Source organism: Nicotiana sylvestris, chromosome 5 (genome assembly GCF_000393655.2).
Source record: "Nicotiana sylvestris chromosome 5, ASM39365v2, whole genome shotgun sequence".
Lineage (NCBI taxonomy): Eukaryota > Viridiplantae > Streptophyta > Magnoliopsida > Solanales > Solanaceae > Nicotiana > Nicotiana sylvestris.
In genome coordinates this window covers 56,211,119-56,218,921 of record NC_091061.1, presented here as the reverse complement: position 1 = coordinate 56,218,921, position 7,803 = coordinate 56,211,119, and the positions used below count along the sequence as shown (strand labels likewise).

Below are 7,803 nucleotides of genomic sequence, written 5' to 3'. Positions count from 1 at the left end.
TTTTTCCTACTTGATTCTTTTTTACTTTTTACTCTTGCTTTTACTTAATCACTCGTTAGTAACATAATTAGGCCGTTAATGTTCATAAATATCATAGCTTGCTTTTGGCGCGTAGTAAAACCATTACAACTACGGGTACGGTTCTCGTGGCGTGGTTGTGATACCTAATTAGTTTTAAATATGAATATTCATAGTTCATTTAGTTGAATAGTTTTGAGGCGTGCCATTCATACATTTGAATCATATAATCTATGGCCCTCGTATTAATTATCTTAACTAGTGTAAAAAATGCCTTGAACTTTCGTAGTTTGCTCTAGGTGCGTTAATTAAATAATTGTCATAGCCACGGGTACGATTCCCGTGACGTGGTCGTGACACTTAATTTCTAAAAATCATGGGAGTACATTTATGTGACCCGGCAACAATTTAATCTTGTTAATAAAATAAACATGTTGTGGATCGTGGGTACGGTTCCCTTGACATGATTCGCAACGTGTAATCAAATAAGTAGTTGTACAACGATCGGTTTATTAAAAGTGGTTTAAAAGGAATAAAAATGCACATAGGTTTCAAAGATGTTTTAAAATCAAATAAATAGGCCAGTAATAACAGTTGAGCGACTGTGCTAGAACCACGAAACCCGGGAACGCCCAACACCTTCTACCGGGTTAACAGAATTCCTTATCCGGATTTCTGTGTTCGCGGACTGTAAAACAGAGTCAATCTTTCCTCGATTCGGGATTTAAAACCGGTGACTTGGGACACCATAAATTATACCAAATGGCGACTCTGATTTTAAATAAAATAATCTCGTTGTCACTTAAATTGGAAAAAAACTTCCTTATACCCCTTTCGGGGGTGGTAAAAAGGAGGTGTGACAGCATTTAATGCTGTGATAGGCTGATGTCACAGTGATGATGCCCTCGGAATAGAAGCTCAAAATTGTTTCCTATCGCGGGGATTATCTGTATACCGTGAAATCGGAGCGTCCAATTTCTCGCCATTAAGGCACTTCGGAAGATCACCTCGAAGACTCGGGGCTACGGCCGAGTATCCTCCCTCGAGGGTCGTCGACACTCGACCTCGGGGCAGTAAAGATCATGGTAATGGTAGAAATGGGGAGTTCCCAAGGCACACGGCTAGGACTGACAGAGCCTAGTGGATTACTCCAAACCCAAATCAGGGCGTCATTTAGCTGTCTCATCCACATATCTTTGTAATTAATGCATTTCTGTACTATGTTGGGACTCCCCTCTTATATAAAAGGGGTCCTTGTCATTTTGTAAACCCCTGTTGCTTCAGCTACTCCACACGAAATATACAAGAACATTCTATTTGCTCTCTAACACATTCTCTTGATATTACTGCTTCCATTTATTATCTTTATTATTGTTCATCGGCCATAAAAAGCCTTCGTTCATTTTATTATAACTGTTAGCCATACTTCGTCCACCTCGATAGTTCACAGCCGAGCTCCGGAATCGACCTCGAGGCCCCCGAATCGACGAGTTCGAGGCCCCGATTGTTAACTTATCGGTTCGGTTATCACCTTATCCTTAACTCTCATTTCGTTTCTAAGTCTCACATATATAGCATCAACTGCTTAACAACTAGCATATAAATAAGATCACGTATTTTTAGAGTCCCATAATTAAATTTAATTGTTATTACCATTTTCACAGTAAATAGTAGCTTAGTTCTATTGCTCCTTTCTGGAGTATTTACTTAATCGAAGTAAATCTCACTGTTTCTATGGGATGAGGTAGAAAAGCAGTTCACGCAAGTATATTATTTAGATCAAATATGTATCAATCCTTTAGTAAGGCTGGCACGACCGCACAACAGGATCACAGTGAAACTCAGGAAAACATGTACAGGTTTATGCAAGCAAGAGAATTTCTGTCGATATTTAAGAAGTGATTCGTACATTTTACCTAGTTACGTAACCTTTAAAGTAAGTGACAATTATTCCATAAAAGATTTCCGCTCTCGCCCCTGCTACTATTAGAGGCAGAGCTAGGATTTGGACCTTATGAGTTCGAGATTATAATCCTTTTAAGTTATTGGGTTTCAAATTAATAATTTATATAAATTCATTGTATTTTTTAATACAAATACAAGGTTTGAACAAAAGTTATTGAATTCGGCCGAATCCACAACCAACGATGTAGCTCCGCCCTCGGCTATTACCAAGGACCTGCTCAAGAAGATGCCAGTAACTTGGATAAAAGGTCTGCAAACTCTTAAAATTAAATTGCTTGATTTCGTGTAAAACAACAAACAAATAATTTGCCCTCAATGAACTTCTGTCGCCGTTTGTCAAGATATAAGATCCAAAGAAAATTTATTGATCACCGAAACCTTCCATGATGTCTTAATTATATTTTTTACTTGTCACGACTAGTGATGCTAAAATGGTTAAACAGTTATCTACGCATATTATTCATTAAAAAAATGGGTTAAAAATAATTTTTTAAAAAAAATTGGTCAAATATAAATAAGAAACATATTATTTATTTAAAAAATAAATAACCAACGAATAACTAATGGGTTTAACTTTTACATTTGTAAAGTCTCAAATTGAAGGTTCCTCAAGTGTGAGACTAAAAATTCGTCCAAAAGTGATTATATTCAAGAAGTCATAAATAATATGAATATTCATCGATTAACCCGTTTTTTATCCGTATTAAATATAAATCCAGTTCGGATAACTTATCCGCTTTTGCATTATCCATTTCCGACCCGCCCATATCCAACCTGATCCGCCCGTTTGCCATCCCTCACGACTGATGATCAGAAAAATTCTAATGTATGAAAATTTGATTTACGGACAGAAATCAATTTCCCTTTTTGGCAATTGTCTTGATTCTTCCATGGGAATATCTGCAAACTAAAATATATATATATAAAAAATGTGCTCTTTTTTTCCCTTAGTAAGTAGGGTTTCAACCCTGAATAAAAGAAGAGGGGAAGAAAAGGCCACTTATACTTAGATTTGAACACTGCATCACTTGGTTGCAGAATGTAGTTCAAAAATTATATACTACATTTGGCACTAATCATTTTTTGATAAAACACTTGACACTAACTTGCAAAAATTCTACTCCACAATGTGAAGGTAACTTTCTCCCGCGCCCAGAACGTCCATTGGAGCTTTTGGTATTGGAATGAATGGCTCAATCTATCTATGAAAGCACAGCCATTACATCAGATGCCCTCAATGCAATGTACTCAGAACCATCAGCACCTTTGAATTCATTGCCACATCATATTTGGAGTATAGAACTGTATTTCCTGTGGATACTGATAGTGGTTTCCGGTTCCCTTCCTCACATAGTTAGCAATCTTACATCATCTAAAGGCTGCAGGAAATGAGAATGCTTGAAGACTTGAAGTAAAATCTCCATAGAAAGAGCATGAGGACTAACCTTTATTAGAACTCTGTCATTCAAGGGCTGCAGATCCTTGATTTCATCTGTCTCGAGAATACCAACAATGTCGTCCTCCTTCAAGATGAGGTGATTTGATCCATTGAACTCCACCTCTGTTCCCGCATATTTTGAGTAAACAACTTGGGTGCCAGTCTACACATAGTAAGATCGCTTGAGAAAACTGTCAATCATGGATAAAAGCCAACATTGAGCATATTACTCAATCATGATTTTTACCTTCACACTAATGTCCACCTGATTCTTGCCAACAGAACGACCCTCCCCAACAGCAACAACCTCACCTCCTTGAGGTTTCGACTGTGCTGTTGTTGGAAGTAGAATACCACCTACGGTCTTTTCCTCTACAGTCTTAATCTTCACCAAAACTCTATCACCCAAAGGCTTAAGAGAAGTGTACTGCAAGAACAGCAGCATGTCAGCAAGATCCAGAATTAAAATCCTTAATATGACCATCGGAATAACTTAAATGACTACATCCAGGTAACTAATAAATGCCTTGATATAATTACTACTTGCAACTAAGAGAATTAAAGTTTCCCTAACACAATGAACGATGGATATGATAGTACGATAACTGCGCAGAGAAACAAACACCCAATTTAAGATGAGATCCGTCTACATTTGATATGGATAAAGGGTAAACATAGTAAAATGGGGGGAAAATCAAGAATGCACTAGCTGATCAAACCTAATGCCAAATGAAATCTATCTTTGGACTTCAAATATGTTCATTCAAGACAACGACTATCAATTCGGGCAACAGACATCTAAATTAGCAAAGAAAGCACAGTTCTTTCCTCATATTTCCACAAAGACCAGAAAGCACAAAACACACCCAATAGTCAATCACCCAAATTACAAACATGTCACACAACTTTACCCGGCACACCAGACACACTTTGTCAAACAGAGCATTTAGTTGAAAGCACTAAGTACTTTGCAACGGTAGGCTAAAGAGTCAACCTTTTATTGGTAGACACAAATGTCAGCACACCTTGTCAGCAACCCCAATAATCAATCTTTAAGGATGATTTTTATATTTATTGAGAATAAATAACATAATTGACATTCATGTTGACAGCAACAAATGTTCAGCAACATGGACTTTAAATTTGAATGGTAACTCAGAAAGCAATTTGGAGAGCAGTGGAAGATCCAATAAATCCGCCTGGCTATTCTGCTGCACTTTTATATGACACCATTACTTATCCAAGGAGTTAAAGTTCTATGCACTCACGGTGTAGAATGTGTACACAATCATGTGGCAGGTAAAAAGTTAATTATGTGTAAACATTCATTCAACTAACTTGAACCCTATTCTCAATTATAAAAAATAAATAAAATAAAGTGATTTATTTTTTTTTAAGGTAATTTTAAGTAAGTAAATATTACTATTAATAAGAAATCACTATCCGATTGGAAAAAAAATAGATGCATCAACTCTAGTACATAGAATACTATCAGAATAAACAAAGTAAAAGAATATAATTCAAGAGAAGAAAGGAAGTTTAAATACTTTGGGGGCTACAACAGTAGCAGCCTTGATAATAAGTCCACGAAAGGACCTGCTATTCTGCTTTAGAGATGCGACATTTACAGTAGTTGTGGACCTAAGCCCTTCAAAGGATGCAAAACCCTAGACAGAAATGGATGATGCAGTTAGCTGAGCTGTTGCCATTCCTTTCTGGGCTGAATTGAAACAAATTTTATTTGCTGAGCAACCAGAAGCGAAAGAGTAAAGTAAGGAGAAATCAAGAATTTGAATGGATGAAAATGGAGGGAGTGCCTGCGATAGGAAGGAATTAGGAGTGATGGCAATGAAGAAAAAGATCTTCTACGAGGGACTGAGGAGTGAGTGAGGACTGAGATGTGTGGTGAGGTTGTAGAAAATGGAGGAGATTGTGGATAACGAAACCCTAGAAATTCCTAGAGGGGATTTGAGAGGGGGTTTTGTGCAAAGATAAGATGATTCTAGAACTTCTTCAAGAGTATCTATATGAACATAAATAATGGCACACGGTGGATTAAACATTTAAATCGAAAAATATTATTACATTAGCATAATACTTGAATTTAAAATGAAAGGACATCATCAGAATTTACATAAATAATCAATTTAGTCATATTAGTTAAAATAATTATGTATTATAATTTAAAAGTATTTAATGTGATGGTATCTTACCGAACATTTCTTTGTAGACGATGTTATTTAGTATATGTTTCCTTCTAATGCTTTGGTTGATCTGCCATAACCAGAACTCTTGTTGTCGATATTGATATCCATCTTGAAAGTGCAACATATAGTTGTTCGTGCAAGAAAATAAAATACGATAAATATAGTCAAATATTTAGGATGTTTGCCTTTGTGTTTTATTTATTACCGAAAATTATTTACACACAAATTTAAAGTAGATTCTTTAGTTTAGGAAGACGAAAGTTGAATTCGGAGATAAAAATATAATTAGAACATATTGATCAGTATCATAATTTTTAAATGTATGACGTTATTGTCAAAAGTTTTAAATACCATTTGTGTGCTATTATATAAGCTATTCGACGGATCTAAGTTTTTCAGTAGCATGACGGGCATATTTTTCTTCATAATTGATCTATATGCAACGAAAAATTAATTTTAAGTTTTTCAGTTCGTTTTATCATTCTTGTTATCTTCTTCTTTTAAATTCTGTTATGTCTTGAAATTGAATAAGTTTAATTAGATTTTGGTTGTCCATAGACGGCTTATGGTTATTGCATGTCATCTATTTTATGGTTTTTAGGATGCTGTCATTATTTTTATGGTTATGTTGATGTTACTGATGAATTGTCTTTTCTTATTTTCTTGTTTTATTTTTATTTTCCTGAGCCGAGGGTCTATAGGAAACAGCCTCTCTGCCCTATCGGGGTAGGGGTAAGGTCTACGTACACACTACCCTCCCCAGACCCCACTTAGTGAGACTTTACTGGGTCATTGTTGTTGTTGTTGTTGTTGTCTATTATATATACGGTGACACTAACACAGATAAGGAAAAATAAACTTAACAACAAACTTGTATGGTAGAAGGCCATTTGGTATTAAAGTATTTAAGTATTCTTCTTGGTAGTAATTGTTGGTATCATTTTCTGCTGAGTCAAAAATTGAAAAATACTTTATTTTTACCATAAAACTTCGCAATCAACCTTTTTATTTAGTTGACCAACATATTCATTTATGCTAGCTAAAATAACTTTTTAATTTCTGTTATGCAATTTGCACAAATTGCGTTTTAATCTAATCATGGAAATATTTTCTTTATTAAATACACTACTATTACCATTAGGGTTGATAACTAAGTGTTCTAGAAGAACCAATTCATCTTTAATTGGATGCTCTTCTTTGTTTCCGCCACGAAGCAAGAAGTCACTGAATATTGGATTCGTTTTTACTTTTTATTTCTTGTCAGTTGAATCTTTTTCATTTGATGCCATAAGTATAATTTTGGCAAGGTAGCACAGTCTCTTCTTTCGTCGATTTTGGAACTACTGGTAGTACTTGACAGAAATCACCATCCAAATCATTAGTTTTCACCAAACGGTTCATTGATATTTAATATATCTCTAGAACTCTGGGTATTGTTTCAATCATTTGACACTTAGCCATAAGCGCTTCATCCTATATTATCAATTATGTTTTCCTTTTAAATTTAACACCGTTGCTCTGCTTTATTATATTTGTAATGTTTATTTCAGTTGTTTGAAGAGGTATATCAAGTCAAAAGTGAGTGACCTCATACTCCTTGTTAGTACACCACTTGTTATTATTGTTAACATTATCATACATGTTGGTATGATATTTGCAAGTAATACACGACATAGAAAAATTATTTCGATTCTGCCGAAGGCATCTACAAAGGATAATCCCCCTATACCAGAGTCGATTATTTATAATATAGTCATGAAAGCTTGTTCTTGTTTAAGATTTAGCTTTGATTGTGTTTCCCCAGATACTTGTATGACCATTTGATTCTTAATACCATGCTAACTTTTTTTTACTTTGTGACCTAGTTTTTTTTAATCTCTAACACTCTTTTTATGGAATAAATTTATGTACCCTAAGATTTTTTTTAACTTGAAAAATAATTTTACTCATATGATGACTTTAAGAATAATTGAATTGGATTCTCTTGTTAAATAATTAATTGAAAGATTTAATCATTTGGTCTTAACATAAGAAATAATTTATTTTATGTTAATTAGATTATTAATTATTAGTTCATCTCTTCTTTTGAATATTTAATCTTAATTATAATTTTCTCCACCATAAATTTTATTTTCAAAAAGTAAAAAGATTGATCTAACATTCCACTTTTAGATC

At 34.5% G+C, this 7,803-nt stretch overlaps 1 pseudogene; it reads right to left on the bottom strand.

Annotated features, from left to right (window-relative positions):
* Positions 1 to 2,968: 2,968 nt before the first annotated feature.
* On the bottom strand, positions 2,969 to 5,427 carry LOC104213484 (20 kDa chaperonin, chloroplastic-like; annotated as a pseudogene).
* Between the last annotated feature and the right edge of the window lie 2,376 nt (positions 5,428 to 7,803).